The 19,775-nt window shown below is 53.6% G+C and overlaps 1 long non-coding RNA gene across 2 annotated transcripts; it reads right to left on the bottom strand.

Annotated features, from left to right (window-relative positions):
- Window positions 1-530: 530 nt before the first annotated feature.
- Window positions 531-8,940, bottom strand: LOC115521821. 2 transcript variants are annotated; one of them, XR_004343956.1, is made up of 3 exons: window positions 8,742-8,940; window positions 5,527-8,552; window positions 531-1,489 (listed from the first exon to the last, which is right to left on the bottom strand). It is a non-coding gene; the product is annotated as an uncharacterized LOC115521821 (long non-coding RNA). The 2 variants fall into 2 exon arrangements; XR_004343955.1 differs by having other exon boundaries at window positions 5,527-8,940.
- Window positions 8,941-19,775: the final 10,835 nt, after the last annotated feature.

Here is a 19,775-nt window from a genome sequence, read left to right as displayed (position 1 = left end):
GGGGGCGGGGCAGTGCTTGTTGAGTCCCGCTCAGTCTTTCACGCTAGGGGACACCACAGGGGAGCGGACGCCTGGGGCCTGCCACTGAGCCACTCTGTGGTCCGGGCCACGTACTGCCCACAGTCACCGCCATGGGGAAGGCTGGCCCCTACCTGGGCGGGGGCTGAGCCAGGAGCTGAGCAACCACATCATCCCAGGGGAGGGTCCCGGCCATCCCGGCAGGGAAACAGAGGCTGGCAGCCTATGAGCGCTCCCTCTTGGGATCGGATCCAGGCCTGTCCCGCTCCAAAAGCCACCTTCCTCCCTCCAGCTCTTTGAGCATCGCCCACTTGCTCACTGAGCTGTGGGCACTCAGCCCATCCCTTCTCTCTGCAACCTTGTTGTCTCAGCTACAGCACGGATATGCTGAGACCCTCCTCCCTTCCGGCAGGGTTGTTCTGAAGAATAAATGGGATACGTACTATGTGATACATGATGTCGTATGATGTCATACGTGGTGTGCAATATAGCATAACATCATATAAATTCTATACCATGTAACAAAGTTTAATATAATTAGATTGATGTAGTATCGTGAGTATAAATATATAGTCGACAATAATATATATAACTCCTTCCGCTAGAACATAGCAGAAAGAGATAGCATATGAGACCCCCTTCTAGAATGTAAGCTTCCCAAACCGGCCGTGGTCTCCAGCACTAAAAAGCGAACCTAGCAAATAGTAGGCACTCAAAGCAGGCTTATTGAATGAGTAGGAGGATAAGCTTATGGAGAGGAGTGGGCACCCAGTAATTTCTAAGTCAGGGCAACTATTACCATTGTTAAAAGCAAACCTAGGGGCACCTGGCTGGCTCAGTGAGTGGAGCATACGACTCTTGATCTCAGGGTTGTGGGTTCAAGCCCCACGTTGGGTGTCGAGAATACTTAAAAAAAAAAAAAGTAAACCCGCCCCCACCAATAATTGCCAAGATCAACCCCCTGGTCCACGCGGGAAGAGCTGGGCGCCGGTAACACAGTTGTTGATGTTGGCAGAGTTCTGCCCCAGAGGTAACCGTTCACCCTGGTGACGGACGTCTGTCAGCTCCTTCCTCCGCATTCCCCACGCCCATGCTCCTGTTCCCCGGGGATGTCCGCACCCTAGGTCTGTACGCTGTGGGGGCAGGAGGTCTGTAGTCATCGGGTTGACATGAAACGGAGCAAGACGGCCCACAGCTCTGCCTCCATCCCCGTCAGACCTGGATTGACCATTTGGCTCAGTACCAGAGGGCCTCCCGCCTGCAGACCTGACCCCCCCAACCGCACAGGTCCTAAAGGTCCTTGGAGACACACAGGTGAGCGCAGCCTGCCCTCTGCCCCACCTGGGCTGGGTGAGGATTCAGATGACTAATGATCCCAAGCAGATGCTGCGGGTCCCTGGAGTCCCGCGAAGCTGTCCATCCGGAGCTGAGGAAGTCACCGCGTCCTGGGAGTTTGGGGACCAGCTGGCTCCTGAGTAGACAGAGCGTGCAAACTTCAGGGACAAGAACACTGGCAGGAAGGGACGAGGGGATGGGGAGAGTGGGGGGGAGAGGGAGCGGGGGAGGAGGAGGATGTGAGCAGGAGCGGGGCTTGGCTGGCAGGAAAACTCGATTTTGTGCAAATCTGGGTCTGAAATGAAATGAGCCTTTGGGGATGGAATTTAATATTGTCTCAGAGCCTTTGTCTTCATTTAGGGCAATGGGATTGCGTTTCTCACGGCTTCTCGCTTTGTCCGGTTACATTTATTTCGGATTTATTCACTTATGAGTCTGGCAACAAGAAGTTGAAATGAGTAAATGTACTTTTTTTTTTCTTGAGCTACATTAATTTCACTGTGAGATTTATTCTGCCCACTGCTCTTTCCACCGTTAACTGGTGAGCCACTGAGGTCTACCTGGGGGTGGCGTCCAGAGAGGTGAGGCCGGTGAGGCAGGGCTGCTGTCCCCAGCAAGCCCGGAGCCTGGGGATTTTCAGCGGGGGGCGCAGCCCTGAGACACTGTTTTCCCCGTGGGGCTGTGGTGAAGGGGGGAAGCATCTACGTGACAGGTATCATCCTCCAATGCCAGTCACCAGGCCGGGTACGTGTTGGGCGTGCTGGGTTGGTATGTGTCCCCCAAGAAGGTATGTTGAAGTCCTAAGCCCCCAGTCCCTGTTAAGATGATCTTCACTGGAAACAGGGTCTTTGCAAATGTCATCAGGTTAACGTCGTTAGGGTGGTTGGTGTCCTTATAAGAAGAGGGAAATTGGACACAGGACGCAGGAAAAACGCCATGTGTCAAAAGAGCAGAGACATTCAGCACCATGGACAGTCGGCCACCACGAAGCTTGGAAGATCCGGGAAAGGATTCTACCTGGAGCCTCGGAGAGGATACCACGGTCCTGGACACTTTGATTTTGGACTTCTAGCCTCTAGAACTGGGAGGGAATGAGATGCCTAGGTGTCGGGGGAGTGTTTGCGAACGTACAGACCAGAGTGTACGAGCGGGGAAATGAGCCATCAGGAGGCTGGATTCCTGGGCAAATGAGGGAGGAAGGGGCCTCGGTGAGCGAGGCGGGGAGCAGCTGGGGGGCAGTGAGAGGGCGGGTGAGTAGGGCTTAGGTGGGTGGAGCGGGTGGTCTTTTCCCTGAGGTTGGAGCCTTGTCCACACTGGCCAACATAACCCGACGTCACCCCAGAGGTTGGGGGACTGGGGGCTGGAACGGGGTGCTGCCGGGTGATGACCTTCCCCTTTGGTCAGGCTTCATGGGGGGAGGGGTGCTGGCCTCGCAGGGATCACTACTCCCACTGTTTCAGGAGCTTACAGCAGGAACCACCACCCTTTTCCAAGCAAGAAAAAGCAGGAATAAACGCCAACACGGTCAGGTGTCGTCTTCCGTCATCCCCCACGGAGGCTGGGCCCCTGGGTCCCTCCTGCTCAGGTGGCCTTGCCCAGATGCAGCCCAGCCCAGCGGGTGCTTCCAACCAGGCACACGCCGGCTTCAGCCAAACTTTCGGCCCAGTGGTGGGGGGGGCAGTTTGCCACTGAGTTGACCGGTAACTTAACTGACTTGATCAAATCGACAAGTGACTTCTGGGTTATGTGGCTGCAAATCCTCCTTCCGAAGACAGGATGTGGCATTCTGCTTACAGTAACACACCAGGTCTTTATATGGGACCCCAACACGGACCCTCAGCTCTTGATCTCCTGCCCCTCCCCCCACCGGAGCACACCAGCTGCCGACGAGCCGTGCGTGCGGGGCGCTGGGGGGCCCCCCCTGCCTTGTCCCACCTCCGCGTGCTGGCCCCGCCATCCGGAGCCCCATCTTGTCTTCCACAGACTTGAATCCTGCACACCTACCCTGTGCGTGAGTGTTCCCGTCCTCAGGGAGATAAGGATACAGCAACAATAATAGAGAGTTTGCGGAAAATGTACTCTAGGCCAGTCACTGCTCATCACTACGCTTAAATTATGACGTGTAGTCCTCTACAAACCCATGGGGTAGATGCCCATTTTACAGACAAGGAAACTGAGGCACAGACGCTAAGGAGTGTGCCCTGTCTCACAGGGGTGGGGCCGGGATTTGAGCGAAGGATGATGCGGGCCTCGAGTTCCCTCAAGAGTTGCCATAAGCACCGCCCTCTCTGGGGGGGGGCCCTTCATGGTCCACCCCTACACTCCAGGGGGAGGCCTACTCCGTCCCCTGAGCCCCTCCCCCCCGGGCACCATGGGGGGGGTGCCCCTCACACCGTGGACATGAACTGCACATGTAACAATGGATTTTGCTCACTGGCCGTGAGTTCCTCAGGGACAAGGCCTACGCCTGATTCATCACTGGACCCCAACACGTCCGATGCGTTGCTGGGGCTCGCATTTCCTGCCAGAGGCGAATCCCCTCATGGCCCCTGGCCCCCGGCCGGCACACCACAGCCAGAGAGGGCCTGGAGCTGGCATCACCCACCGGAGCTGGGGTCACAGCCCCCCCCCTTGTCAGAGCTCTCTTGATGGACTGTGGCAGAAAAGCCAACCCACCCAGCCGAAGAAACCCGGGAGGTCGACAGGCTGGGACAGCAGAGGGGTCCGGCGTGGTTGGATTTGGGGCTCGGCACGGCCTCTCGGCTGTTTCCTACTCTTGCGTTTTCTACAGACAAGCAGGTCCTTCTTGTGAAGGCTCAAGTTCACCTCCTCCTGGGTTCGAGTCCATAGAAAAGAATAGTTTCTATCACAGTCCCAGGCCTGCCTCTCACTGGCCCAGTGGGGCCGTGGGCCTGGAACAGAACTGACGTCAGCGAGCAGGGAGAGGAAGTGCGCTGGCTGGCTCACTGTCCACCCAAACAAGGGCCCGAGGACTCCCTGGGAGGGAGAGGGCGGGCGGCTTGGCTGGCGGAGGCCCTGAGTCGTCATCTCAAACTGGGCTGTCCCTTTGTGCCCTCGGTCTTGTGACTCATCTCAGAGTGGAGCTCTGGGTTACAGGTCAGAGGCCATGGCCGTCCAGGTGCAGGGGAGAGGTGTGCTGGGCTCTGGGTAAAATCACATTTGGATGTCGACCTGCCCTCGCCTGTTTGCAGCTTGCAGGATAAGAGGAACTTGCACAGAGAAACCATCAGACCAGAGGGTGACACTCTCTTTCTGTCTTTGCCCAGTTGAGGGTTCCCGTTCCGGTGGGACAGGGGGACACAGGCCTGGACCGGCAGGGAGGCCAGCCCCCGTGTCTCACTTTCTCCTGCCACTTCCAGGAAGCCTTCCCTGAGAACTGTGTGCGAAAGCAGGACTAGCCATGCAACAGGCATTTATATAAAGTTCAGGCCCCACAGAGCAGAGTCATGTAGTGATTAGGGACACACACTGCAGAGCTGGGTTCAAACCCCAGCTCAGCCACGTACTAGCTCATTTAACCTCTCTGGATCCGTTTCCTTCTCTGTAAAACCGGGACCAAATAGTGTCAGCCTCCCAGGGCTGTTGTGAAGATTCAATCAGCCAGAACACATAACACGCTTAGAACTATCAAGCACGCACTAAGAGCCATGCTAGCTAATGTTCCTATTACCGATACCCAGCACGCCCCAGGCACCGCGGTGGCCTGGGGACAGAGATCCTTTGCAAACAGTCGCAGGCTGCACTGACGAGATGTGACAGAGAGGTTATCAGGGGCTGCTCTGTGTTCACAGATATGCAGCGATCGGAACCGGGACATCTGACCTCACTCTGTTCACATGACAACGAGCTCACATTTTCTCGCATGAGCGAAGCATGAGCATCGCTTTAAAAGCCATCAAGGCGGGCGCCTGGGGGGCTCAGTCGGTTAAGCGACCGACTTCGGCTCGGGTCACAATCTCACGGCTCGTGGGTTCGAGCCCCACATCGGGCTCTGTGCCAGCAGCTCAGAGCCTGGAACCTGCTTCTGATTCTATGTCTCCCCCTGTCTCTACCCCTCCCCCGCTCACACTCTGTGTCTCTCTGTCTCTCAATAATAAATAAACGTTAAAAAATAAAAAAATAAAATAAAATAAAAGCTATCAAGGTCCTCACCTATGTTAACAAACGTACAATGTTGAGACCAAGACTTTTCCTCTTCTGCGCGGTCATCAGATCCAACCCCGGGTGTTTTTCAAACTCGTTTTGAAAGGGAGGATGCTGGCAAACGAAAGTGTCTGAAAATAAGGGAAAGTGGGCTGTAAAGGGCCACAGTCACGTGGCTGGAACTGGACATACCTCCTCAGGTGAACAGGGGACGTGGCCGTCATCCTCACGTCGTATCTGAAGGACTTCAGTTTTTCTAGAAGGTGTGATGTCTGGTCTCTGAGTCCCCAGCACACACGGCTTAAGGTAAAGGAATCGTGCCGACTGGACAGTGGATTCGTTTGTCACGCGTGGACTTTACAGCTGGATGGGGATGGAACTGACTACCTTTGGAGGTAGTAAAGGGCTTGGGCAAACGAGGGGTGCATTTGCATTGGCCAGGGGGGGCCATCTGACCAGAGTGCTTGGGAGCTCTGGGGTGTGAACGGGCTTCGTTCCATGTGCCAATCCAATCAACTGGCGGTGGGCGCTTTGCACACTGGATTAAAAGACCATTGGATCTGGGAGTGAAGTCTAGCTGAGCAGGAAGCAGTTCCACCATTGATTAGTGATGTCTGCAATGGACACAGGAAGGGTAAGTGGCGGCGAGCTCTTTGTAGATTTCTAATCCTGCCGTGGAAGTGGTTTTGAATGGAAGGTTGGGCTCGATCACCTACAGGGTCCTGGAAAGCCTACGGTTCTGTGATTGCATTTTATGGCACCCTTTACAGAGCAAGTCAAGTCAGAATGAACGTTTTGGACAGATTAGACAGCAGATTAGACAGCTAGAGCTCAGAGAGGTTATTTTGGAGTCGTGATGCTAAGTGAGAGCCTGCTGCCTGACCAACCCCAGATCCTAGACGTGTCCCCGACTCTGGAATTTCCGGCAGCAAGTGGGAATGGAACCGGTTCTGGTCCCAGAAGTCTGAGCCCCAGGTCCGTGGCCCCAGGCTTTGGACTCGGGCAGCCCTCGGCTTCCATCCTGGTTCTACCCGTCCTCAAGCAAGAAATGGGTGACGTTATGAACAAAATCGTGTCTGCCTTAAAAGTCCAGCAGGGCTTCAGGTCAGGATGGGGTAGCAGGGATCAGATGTAGCCTTCTGCCCAAACAGCAGCAAAAAACAGACTGAATGCACTAAACAATGGTTTTTAAGGCACTGGGCACCAGACAGAGAAGGACTTGGATCCCTGAGAAGTGAGAGGCACATGTGGCTGGCCCCACAGGTGCCCCAGCTCGGGGCCGATGAAGATTTTCCGGACTCCGGGCCAGGCCAAGATGTCTCAGATACAACATCAATAACACGGTCTGCTCTTTGAGAGGTATGCACAGTTAATGGGGATGAAAAGGCAAAACAAAGGCTGAGAGGAAAAAAAAATATCCACAGATCGTACATCTGCTAAAAGACATATCTGGAATATGTGAAGGATTCTCAAAACGCAATGGGAAGAAGATAAACAGCCCAATTAAAAAGGGGCAAAGGATGTGAGCAGACGTCTCACCCAAGAAGACGTAGGGACGGCAAAAGGCACACAGGGAGATGCTCAACGTTACCAGACACGGGGCACGCCAATTAAAGGCTCAGAGATGCCAACCGACTTGTTAGCTTGGCCGAGAACGAGACTGGCCATACCGAGCTCCGTGAGGACGTGGGGCAACAGGAAATCGCGCGCACGGCCGGTGGGAACGTGACGTTGGTTCACACGCTTCAGAAGCGTTTGCTGGTTTCTGAAAGCAAGCACACACCCACCATACGATCCACCCTTCCAAGAGCAAAGAAAGCACGCGTCCATACGAGGACTCTTATGCACATGTGCGGAACACCTTTTGTTCACAACTGTCCGAAACCAGAAGAGCTCCGTCCACAGGTGAATGGATAGACAAACCGCAAAACAGCCACGAGGTGGAATGCTAGCCATCGGTGCAAAGAACGAACCGCGGATACATGATAAGTCACGGTCGAATCGCCCAATGACCATGCTGAGTGGGAGGAGCCATACAGGAAACAGTCCCTCCTGTACAGTTTATGCTCTAGAAAATGCAAACAAATCCATGGTGGTGGAGGGCAGATCGGTGATTGCCTGGAAATGGCAGGGCGAGTGAGGACGAGGAAATTGATGACACAGAGGCACAGGGAGACTTCTGGAGAGTGATGTATATATTATATTCATTATCTTGATTGTGGCGACGGCTTTACAGATGTATGCATGCATCAGAATATAACCAGAGTCTCACTTGAAAGATACACAGTTCCTTGTGTGTAAATTATGAGTCAATAAAACAATTACAAAAGGAGGGGGAAAGGGGTTTTACTGAGGTTGTTAAATGAGTGGCTCCCATTCTTCTCTGTGGCATATGGTGGGACTTCCACTGCTAAGGATGGACGGGTCTCACGCCTGTGCCCTTAACCGACTCCATCCACCGCATCAAACAGGGTCAGACAAGCCCCTTCTTGTCGTCATTCTGTTCCCATCCTCGCAGCATGCTGGCGCACAGGTCACCCGGCACAGTATCCCCTGAGGGGCTAGTGAGGGAGGCAGGTGGCTGGGGGAGGGGGGGAGGGGCTCCCCGGAGCAGCAGTGATGGAAAGGCCAGGCTTGGCCTGCCCCTGACTGTCATAGGCAAGTCCCCAGGACAAGGCCGCTCATTCTCCCTCTCCAGAGGTGGCTGCTGATCTTGGGGCTTTCTCCTCCCGGTATCCCGTTATTACCCTGAAAAGGTTGCTGATGATTCATGTTGCCCAGAAAGGATGCCCACTAACCACCCACTGCAGCTGGTCCAGGGGGGCATCTCTGGGCGCTCCTCGGAGTGTGGGCATCTCTGAGCCCAGACGGATGGCTGGGGTTCAGGGAGCAAGCCGACGGGTGAGAGCGAGAGCTTTAAACCCAGAGAGCAAATCCTGACGCTTGTGCTGATTCTTTCCAGAGAGTTACACAACCTCTATGAGCCTCAGGGCCTCCTGAGTAAACCGGGGTAAAATGTACTCCTCGGAGGATCTCTGTGAAGGTAAAACGTAAATAATACCTGTGGAAGAGCAGGATGGGGGTCTCTGTTCAAGAAGATAATAGGTCAGGAGATGGTCCACATCCAACCCCCCAAACCTGTGACGGTACCATACTTGGAAAAAGGGTCTTGAAGACGGGATTAAGTGAGGAAGTCCTAAGACCAGAAGATAATCCTGGAGTACCTGTGTGGGCCCTCAATCCGATGGCAGGTGCACCCTCAGAGACGAGCAGAGGGGGACTGAGACCAAGAGAAGCCGGTGGGAGGCCGGACACAGAGGCTGGAGCGCTGGCAGCACGAGGGCTGGAGGACGCGAGGATCTCTGCCGGAGCCTCCGGAGGGAGCCTGCTCTCGCCGCTGCCTTGATTTTGGACTTCTGGCTTCCAGAACTGTGAGGAAATGAATGTCTGTGGTTTTAAGCCGCCCCGTTTGTGGCAATTTGCTACAGCCGTCACAGGAAACTAACATAGTTGCGTTGGGACAAAACAAATCCGAGTTGCATTCGCTGCCAGGCTCCCCGGACAGCCAAACCAGGGTGTCCCTAACTCAGCACTACCGACGTTTTAGGCCAGACCATTCTTTGCCGTTGTACTGAGGGTGAATTGAGACCGTACGTTGAGACAGCCTGATGCAAGCCTGCCCCACGGTATGCATTCAACAAATGGCTGCCTTTTTTCAAGTTACTAATCGCTTAAGCATTGGTGCCATTTTTAGCACAATCCTAATTGCATTATAAACACTTAACGTAATACCTGGCACAGAGTACTTACTCTTCAGATTAAGATCGAAATGGTGGCGATAACGTAGAGTAACACGTGGGAAGTTCTTAGCACGGCACCTGGCCCACCGAGGATGATCAACCGTATTAGCTTCTTCCCCACCTCTCCAAAGCCAGCAAGGGAGTTAATAAAAATTTTTGGGTGAGGGGCGCCTGGGTGGCTCAGTCGATTGAGCATCCGACTTCAGCTCAGGTCATGATCTCACGGTTCATGGGTTCCAGCCCCGCGTCGGGCTCTGTGCTGACAGCTCGGAGCCTGGAGCCTGCTTCGGATTCTGTGTCTGCCTCTCTCTCTGACCCTCCCCCGTTCATGCTCTGTCTCTCTCTGTCTCAAAAATAAATAAACGTTTTAAAAAAAGAAAGAAATTTTTGGGTGAGAGCCCAGGCCTCCCGTCTCCTAGTCTAGAATAATCTGTTTTGCTGTGTCATTCACTGAGGCCACACCCACCCCCTGTACTAGCCAGGCTCTGACAGGGATAACGTGGTGTAACAAATAGCACAGCCTCCCCGTGACCGGCAATCAGAGCACGTATCCTCATGCTCATGGGGCTCGGCGTGGCTGAGACTGGGCTGGTCTAGGCTGCACCCGGCTGGGCTTCTCCACTCTGGCTGCGGTTTGAGTTCACATCTGACTCCTGGGTGGTCATTCTGGGGCCCGCCCCGATGGGGGCAATGACCCACCCTGGGCATCGTCTGCTCACGTCAGGTCACAAGAACACAAGAAATCACGCCGCTGATGCATGCATAGTGAGGGCCTCTGCCCGGGTCACATCTGCCGACTTTGCCACACGGTCCAGCTCCACATTGGTGGGTGGTGCGGGAGGAGAGGGGCGAGAATGTCTGCTGAACAGTATTCCAAAGTGCCGCACCTTCTTCAGGGAAAGACCTGCATTAAGACACCCAGGGCGTAGAGAAGGAAACAATTAGGCTGGAGAGAGGGAGCTATGGATCCTGCAGGAGAGCAGAGAGGCTGGGGGGAGGAAGCAGGGAGCGATGCGGAGGGGAAGGCGGATGAAAACGCAGGAATTACAAGTGCCCCCGGGAGCACCCGTGCCCAGGTTCCGAGACACCAGCTGTCCCCTTCCTCTGGCCTCCTTTTGTTCTGCAGCTACCCCTCTACCTTCCAGCCCGGGACCACAGAGGCTCATTCCACCTGCCACTGTTATCAATATCTAATTAAATCCAATTGGGCAACAGGAAAAGAGAGAGGCAGAAAATGCAGCCAAGATAATAACTAGGGTCTAGCGGTGACTGATCACCCCGCCCCTGACCACAAGCTGGGCGGGGCTCCCGGACCAGAAGCTAAAACCCCTGGGAAACTGTTCCTTTGCTGGAATTAACCCTTGTGGGTCTCAGGAATCACTGAAGCAGGCTCTATGCCATCACCATGTGGTGCGATGCAGGGACCATGGACCCGCTTGGTCCCCACAGACCATCACACCTCTGGCCAGCCTTCAGTCTGAAATGCCAACAGCCTCTCCCACAGTCCCTTGGGTTCACCGTCGCCCTCTGTAGGTAGGCTGTGGGACTGCAACACCTCATAGCACCTCCGCCCACCTCTTTGAAGAAGAAGAAGAAAAAAAAAAGACCTTTATAAGTTTGCAGTTTTCCCGGATCTACAATCCCAGATTCCTCAGTAAAATCAAACAGATCACATACATACTATGCATCAGATACCTTGAGGGGCGCTGAGGGGCCGCCACAAACAAAAAAGACACAGATCTTGTCTAAGCTCTCAGAGCTGTCCGCGGATGCGGTCGCTAAAAACGGGTGACACATTCTGTGTGTGGCCAATGCTACGCCAGGAGGAACAGGTTGCCCTGGGAACACAAAGATGGGACTCTGGTCATCAGAGCGAGCTTCCTGGAGGAGGTGACCTCTAGCTGAGACTGCAGTACTGATGGCGTGTCAGCCAGAGGAAGAAATTGGGGGAAGGGGCAAGGAGAGGGGGAGTCAGGAGCCATTCCAGGAAGAGGAAATGTTATGCTGGCAGTCATTGGGACCTCGTATGTCAAGGACCAGCCCAGGGCCTGGTGCACACAGTAGGAACTCAGAATGCCTCAGCTCTCTTTACCCTTATGTTTATAGCTGACTGTTATCCGAATTCCTAACTGCTCTTTGAGTCAGATGGGGCGGGGACTTGTCCTTTCATTCATCCATGTGGGGAAACCGGAGCTCGGGGAGGTGGAAATTGCCGATGGCGATGGCCGAGGAGTGAGCTATGGGGGGTCTGGCCTCCTCCAGTGAAACCCAGGGTATTGGTCGCTGTGGTTGAGAGACTGGGGTAAGAGTCTTAGCTGTTCTGGGAAACAACGACCTGTCCCTGGCAGGCTGCTTCCGGTCTCCGGCCTTGGTGTTCCCGGTTGGAACACGGGCAGGCACTAAACTGAAACAATAGTGTCCCTTCTGGCCCTGCCGCCCTGGGATGCTCAGATTCACTGCACATGAGGATGATTTTCAGGCTGTTGCAGAGAACTGAGGCTATTCCTTGTCCTCTCCCACCCATACAGTTGGGCGATGGACATTTCCTCTGCTTCCTCCTCCTCCCCACAAGAGAGAGACGGGTGAAGGTCTCTGGAAGGCAGAGTTGTGTCATCCTGGCCAGGCAGTCAGCCTGGCATCGCCCAATATTTCTGGGTGGCTGAACACAATCCCTCAACCTCTTCAAGCTTCAGTTTCCCCACCTGTACGTGAGGAAGGTCACTGCCACTTCTCTGCCTCCCAAGAGTCTTTTGAGGGCTGATGGCCAGGTGGCCAACACCTCCCCCCGCCCCCAAACTGGAGACGATCCAGCACGCTCTTCCCCTTTCCTTCTGCCACCACGGGTCTGGGTTCTGTCCCCTTGCCCCCTCCGGGAGATACCTCGCCAGTGGCTTCACGGACTGAAAACCCCGGCCAGAGCCCTCGGCTTCAGGAGGCTGGCATTCAGGGGCCAGTGAGGGGCCAAGAGTCTCACTCAAGTTCTTGGCTAGGAGATGGAGATGGGAGCTACCTTTGGTTTGCAGGGACCCAGGGTGGGGGGGCAGTTTCCTTGGCCCTCTCAATGCTATTCCCCATGGCCAGGGGTCTCACGTGTCCCCTGGTCACCACAATACTTGACACATCTGGTTGAAAACCTTCCACCTGCCTTCCAGATGTGATGCCCACCGCCTGCCGGACATCTGGCCCTCTAAACACCCTTGGCAGCATGCAGAGATAAAACAGCTCATTTTCCCCGGCACTTTCTCCTCCAGGTATAGCCATGTGGTAGTGATGTGGACAGAGCATGGGACGCCTCCTACTGAAGTTAATGAAGAAACATGCAAGGCCTAGGGAGTGGGAAACAGGAGCTGTCAGCTGCCTCACTCTGAGAAGCTGGGAATCACTTTCCGGTCTCCCCCTCCTGCCTGTCTCCGGGTCTCCGCTCAGACTTCCACAACTGCCAATCCCCCCGTGCCGGGTGCGGTCAAGAAATGTCAATGGGGGAAATGAGAAAAGGAAAACCAAAGGCTGATGGCTTTTGATGCCTGCGAACACGGATTCCCATGTTACATTTTCTTTTCTTTTCCTGGATGGAGGAATCAGTTGAATCGTTTTTACTAGAGCTTGCCCTTTGTAGTTAGCTAAGGGTCACTTGCTGTGCTGAGCTCTTCTCACGCTTTATCTCATTTAATTTTCAGGGCTGCATTGCAGAGGTAGCACCGTTAGACACGCCGTTTACAGGGGAGGAAATTGAGGCACAGAAAGGTTAAGCGATTTGCCCAAGGTCACACAGCTATGAAGGCCCGGAAAACAGGCTGGCAAGCCAAGATTGACTCCAGGGTCCTCGCTCGACTGCCTCACAGCACGCAGTTCCTGCCAAATGGGTTGGACAGAAGGGCATGGCTACGTATTTAAACGAATGGTGTCAGTGATGCCCCCAAAACACACCAGAGCACAGCGCATCTTAACAAGCTCTCCAGGTACTTAGAAGAGGATTGGGATTAAGGTAAACAGATGAGGCCGATGAGGCAAGATCGCGCAGGGTTGGATCTTGCCTTTATTTAAATTTTGATAATATGTTCATCATAGATTTCTTTGGCATTAAATTTGATATTTTAAGATGGCGTTAAACTAGGACTTACCTTAGGGGTGCCTGGGTGGCTCAGTCGGTTGAGCGTCCGACTTCGGCTCAGGTCATGATCTCACAGTTCGTGGGTTTGAGCCCCGCGTCGGGCTCTGTGCCAACAGCTCAGAGCCTGGAGCCTGCTTCGGATTCTGGGTCTCCCTCTCTCTGTGCCCCTCTGCCTCTCGCACTCTGTCTCTCTCTCTCTCTCTCAAATATAAATAAACATTAAAAAATTAAAACAAAATGGAACTTACCTTGATTCCTGAGATTTGGGGCACTCCTTCCAATTTTGCCCTGGAGGCAACCGCCCGTCACTGAAGCCCTGGCCCTGAGTTAGAGACCCGACTTCGCGTCCACACTGGGTCAGGAATGGGTAACATGAGCATGAATTTCCATTCCCCATCATTAGGAGCTCATGAGATCTTGGGGAGATAAGACTTATGTGAGCTCGATGCCTAAGCAAACACGGCTTGTGGGAAGCAGCACCGAGTAGCTTTAAGGACAGGGTGTCATCCCTGCGGGGTCTGTGTCCTGCCCCCTTGGCCCACAACTGAGGAAGCTCAGGCAAGTTACTTAACTTCCCTGGGACTCAGGTTCCTCATCTTTAAATGAGACAAATGGCAGCATGTGGCATCATTGTTATGATGATTCGGTGAAAAGTGTGAGCACCTGGTGAATCTGGAGGCAGGCGAGCTGGGGAGGGCTGGAGTCACCTGCTGGCAATGCATGGGGGGAGGCAAGACGTAAGGTAGAGTTTGACCAAGAGTTTGGATTAGAACCAGTGGGAAGGAAGTGGTGTTCTGCATAAGGAATACTGCAGCCCACCCAGGAAATCTGATAATTTTCTAAATTAATTACTTTATTTTCAATTGTGGCAAAGTATAAATAACATGAAATTTACCATTGTAATCATTTTTAAGAGTACAGTTCAGTGAGTGGCATTTAGTACACTTACATTGTTGTGCTACCACTATCTCCATCCATCTGCAGAACTTTTTTCATCTTGCAAAACTGAAAGTATACACACATAAAACACTAGAAGATGGAAAGAACAGATGGAAGGCTGGAGGATAAATGGATGGGTGGATGGATGGATGGATGGATGGACAGGCGGATGGATGGATGGGTGGATGGATGGATGGATGGATGGACAGAGAAGCAGATGGGTGGATGAATGGATTGGATGGATGGATGGATGGATGGATGGATGGATGGATGGACAGACAGGCAGATGGATGGATGGGTGGGTGGATGGACGGATGGACGGATGGATGGATGGACAAGTGGATGGATACATGGATGGGTGGATAGATGGATGGATGGATGGATGGACGGACAAGCAGATGGGTGGATGGGTGGGTGGATGGATGGATGCATGGATGGACAAATGGATGGCTGAGCAAATGGCTGGATGAATGGAAGGATGAATGTCAGTGCCAGCATGCAGACGCAAGGATTGAAAGAATGATGGTAAGACAGGATACAGTTCAACTCTCCAATGGGAGCTGGGAGGGCAAACACTCTCTAGATAATATCCCAGCGTCCACACTGGACATATACACAAATCCCCCTGAGAGGCCATGATGATGCCAACTGAAGACATACGGACACGACCAGCCTTCCCAGCAGAATTGCAGCCAGGTGGTGAGGGCCAGTGAGGAGCGTTTCTCTCTTGGGTACAGGAAAGAGAAGCCAGGCACTTCAGACCAAGGACACTGCTTGTGCAGAGGTAAGAGGCAGGGAAGCACAGGGCAGAGGGGCCATGCTTGTTTGAAAAAGTAATGCAGGGCCTCTGGAATAGGGAGGGTCTGGGCTGAAATCCAGACTTTGCTAGTTACTCACCATGAGGGGCCAAGTTGCTTCACCCCTTTGAGCCTGTTTCCAGAGCTGTGAAGTGGGGGTTGCCCTGGCGTTGATCTGTGGCCTGGTGGTGAGGCTCTGGTAAGAATACAGAGCATGAAGCCCAGGGTAAATTCTTACGAAAGTATCATCTCTTCTTAACTCCTCGCCCGCGGTCGGGCCCCCTCCCCCCCCGGGGTGTGCAGACAGACTGCACCCAGTCTGGGAGGGGACCCCCGGCACCACACAGGACCAAACTCTGGGGCAGCAGGCAGGTGACTTCTCCTGGGACCCCACTCCCAAAGCCAATTGGCTGAGGTTCCCGCACCTCAAACCCCCTCATTATTCTCCAATGTGCACCTGCCTTCACTTTATTCATGAAGATTTGCATTGATTTTGCCATAAACCGTTATGAATTCAGCTTGTGGAAAAAATAACATTGATCCTCTGCCTCGTAATTTGTCTCTGGGCTGCAGGGCCTGCTAATGGTTTTCCCAGAGATTTATGCTGGGGAGCAGGGGACACGGTTCCAGTCACCCACTCCGTGCCACCGCCTCCGCTCACCAGGGCTTTCTTTCAGAACTTTGTCCCTTTGGTTGAAAATGAGTAGGTTCAGTGACTGTGGACCAGGGGCCCTGCCAGCTTTCGCCTGCTCGCTGCAGGGGAAGGAAGGAGCGAGGACGACAGAAGGGGTGGGATGGGAAGGAAGTTGGTGGTGGGGGAAAGAGGAATCCTGGACAGCAAAGAAAGGAAGGAAAAGAACATTCCCCAAACAGCCTCCACACACCAAGCACTTTGAACATCCCTTTCCTTTCTGTGAACTTCATAATAAAACTGGTGTCATTAGTTCCATTTACCATGAGGAAACTGAGCCTCAGAAAGGTTGAAAACATGTAGAGAATCACACAACATACAAGGGACCAAACCAGTATTGCAGGCCAGGTATGGCAAGAGGCTGTGTCCTCCCCTGGGCACATGGTGAACCACATTGCCCAGCGTATCCCCCCTCCCCTCCCCCCGCAATGTGGTTGTGCCATGGACAACTTCTGGCCAATAGGATTGGGCAGAGGAGATGTCTGTTACTTCCCGGCCCTTGGGAACATCCTCAATCTGTCTTCCCCTCTTTGGGGACCTTGGACAGCGTACCTAGAAGGTGGAGGACTATCTCTCCAGGTGCCATCAGGCTGTAATATGAGTAAGAAACCAACAATTGCACAAAGCCACGGAGATATTAGCAATTCACATTAATCACCTCAACACAAGCACTTGCTCTGTTCCAAGTACCACGGTAAGCACCTTTCCTCATCTAAACCTTACAGCAACTTCACAAGGTGGGTATTGGTGCCACAGATGAGGACACGGGGGTCCTCCGAAGTAAATTACCTGCTCTAGCTCCCACAGGTAGGAAATGGCACGATCAGGATTCAGACCCAGACAGTGTGATGCTCACACCCGGGTTCTCTTTTCCCTGCCTTGCCAGGACATCGCCCATCCCCCCTGGAAGGAGGCAGAGTAGGTGGGAGTCAGGAGAGGGGCCGGTGCCACCAGCTTGATTCATGATCCCTCAATTTTCTGCCCTCTTTTCACCAACTTCATTTCTTTTCACTACCCTTGGTCGTGGAAGTGATGCACAAAGGAGCCAATAACAAGTAGAAACCCTGTGGTGGGTCCCCTGATGTGAGTGATTGCTCCTGGATCCGTCCACCGTGCAGCTGTGCGGTCTTTGGCTGGGCACTGTCCCTCTCTTGTTTTCTACTTCTCCACATGGAAAAAGAACAGCTGGGCTTGGCCAGAGGTGCCTGGGTACATGGGAAGCCCTGTGCCCAAAGCAGCCTCTTGCTTAGGGCGATCAATTTGTCCCAGAGAAATATAGCTCTATAATGGATAGCGTAGGCTTTCCTCCCGTCTGCTTTGTCAGTTCCACATACAAGCAGCCACGAGCAAGAACTCTTCTAGGTGTAGTTTTTCTGTTTGGAAACTTGTCCTAACGTCCGAGCATCTTTGTCTTGCCCATACCCCCTTCCCTACCGGCAGGAGGCCTCCCGGGGGCCCGCTGGGGCAGCAGGCTGGGACAGCAAGGCCACACTCTGATCTGACTCTGCTACCATGTTCCATCTTTGATGGCTTGAGTCACTCCAGACAAGGTTAGGGCTTCGGTCTTCTCCTCTCCTACCTGCTAAGACTTCCTCTTCCAGATCGTTTATAACTAGCCTGAGATCGTCCCTCTTACAGGACTCTGCTGAACATGAAAACGTAAGCCATGCGTGCTACACTCTGAAGGCTTGAACAGACCTGCTAGAGTCATGAACACTATTGGCCGGTGATCTGCTTTTGAAAAATGGCAGGCAACATTGAATTTTTGCCATGTGATAAGAGGGGCCGCCATCTTCCTATCCCGGGACACGGGCATCTTCACCACCTGCTCCCTGACCACAAGCTAAAGGTCCAGCACTTCAGTTTGCCACGCAGCGCCCCACTCCGGAGCCAAAGTCACTAGCAGTTAAGACCAACAAGCAGGGACCGGAAGGGAAGTGCAGGCTATTTCCTGTTCTCTTAAGGGCATGACCTGGAAGTTGTTCCCATCACTTCCTCTTACGTCTTATTGGTCAGGCCATAATCACATGGCCACACTTAGCCACACAGGGGTATGGGAAATGTAGTCTTTACTGCTGACCACGTGCCCAGCTCAAATCCACCAGTTCTTTTACTAAAAGGAAAAGAAAGGAATAAATATGGGAGCCAATCATCTGCAACAAAGCCGGCATTCCACAGATAGGGGAATGGAAGCTCAGAGAAGGTAACTAAGCCATCCAAGATTAAACAGATAGCAAAAGGGGTAGAACCAGACCTCCAAGCCAGCTGACTGAGTACAGAGCCCGTGCATATAGCTACAGCATGTGTCTGCCTCACCAGCACAGACAATGTTCCTAACACGGTGTTCAAGTATAACAGGAGTTCAGTCAAGGTTATTTCCGCTTCACCCCCGGCTCTAGATAGCCAGGTCCTAAGAAGGGGGGGTTGAGGAGCCTGTCACTACCATCATGTAGACAGATAGGTTTTGAAAAGAGGTGAAAAAAATAATAACTTCTGGAACATCATGAGAGGGTTTAGCCAAGTGACATCCTGGATCTTTGGTGTCTTGGGAAATAGCACAGAGCTGCGTTTCACAAGGTGCGTTCTGCAAGGCACCATTTGCCGAGCCTAGGGATCGGCGTTGACCTTGATATGCCGTTTGACAACCATGGGTGAGGAGTTTCCCTGGCACACGGTTACCTGTGGCACAGTTACAGGTGGCAGCCAGGAAGAGTAAGTCCAGGCCCTGGCTTGTGAGCCAAATCAATCTGGATTCCAACTCAGGCTTCCCCTTGCCAGCCTTGTGCGTCTGGACAGATTGCAGCAGCATCGGTGTCCTGTTTCCTCATCTGTAAAATGGGGGTGAAAACACCTACCCCCCCCCAGGATGGTCCGCTTGTTCAGTAAATATATGTTGAGCACACACTACGTGCCAAGCACCTGCCCTAGGCATTAAGAAGAACAAGTCAGACCCTGCTCTCACGAGCTCACGTGATCGTGGAGAGGCAAAGAATAGACCAGAAAAATAAGTACAGGGTATAGTTTTCTAGACAGCGGTTAAATGTTACGGAGCAAAGTGAAGCAGGTAGCAGAAACCTTGGTAGGATGCAGTCCTAGGTCAGATGTCCAACGAAGGCTCCACGGAGGTGACGTTTAAGGCAGTCATGCCACTAATCGATAACCGAAGCATCGCCAGGGGAGGAGGGATCAGCGTGGTTCTGAGGCAGGAGCAGGCCCGGCATGTTTGAACAACAACAGGGGGGCCGGTGTGGCTGGAGCGGAGGGAGCAATGTGGGGAAGGCAGGGGGCAGGCAGGATGGGGGGGCAATGCGGGGCCAGACGGTCAAGGGCACCTAGATGCCGTGTGTGGTTTAGCCTCGCGGTGCTTGGAACGAAAGCCGTTGGGAGGTTCTGTGCAGAGAAGAGGCGTGAACAGGCTGACAGGTTAACAGAATCGCTCTGACTGATGGGCGGAGAATGTCTTCTTGCAAAGAGGCGAGCAGGGGAGCAGGAAGCTGAGACAGTGGTCCAGCAGGGAGAGAAGTGCTGAGACCCGACGAGATCCTGTGTGCGGAGCGCCTGGCTGGTCCTCCCTGCTCTGCGTGAGCTCCCGGGCTTATCAGGCCCACCCCAAAGCCTCACAGAGACGGGAAAGTGCCCAGATGCTCGTGCTTGAAGGAAGTGCTCTGTCCAGCGCCCAGGAAGCCTGCGAGGGTTTCTCTGAAGCCCAGGTCTCTCAGTCTCTGACCTGCTCCCCGTGGGAAGCCGGGCTGGTGTGTGCAGATAGTGTGTGGGTAGTGGTGTTTCCCCCATCCACACCTCTCCCACAGACGTCCCGTCCCAGTGGGATTCTTGCACCACCACAGCATGGGGAAGGAGCTAGAATGACTGTGGTAGTCACTCTGACAGCCGACCCGACCCCGGGGGCAGCGATAGAGTTC

The sequence above is a fragment of the Lynx canadensis genome, chromosome C1 (genome assembly GCF_007474595.2).
Source record: "Lynx canadensis isolate LIC74 chromosome C1, mLynCan4.pri.v2, whole genome shotgun sequence".
NCBI classification, from domain to species: domain Eukaryota; kingdom Metazoa; phylum Chordata; class Mammalia; order Carnivora; family Felidae; genus Lynx; species Lynx canadensis.
This window is presented reverse-complemented; position numbering and strand designations above follow the sequence as displayed.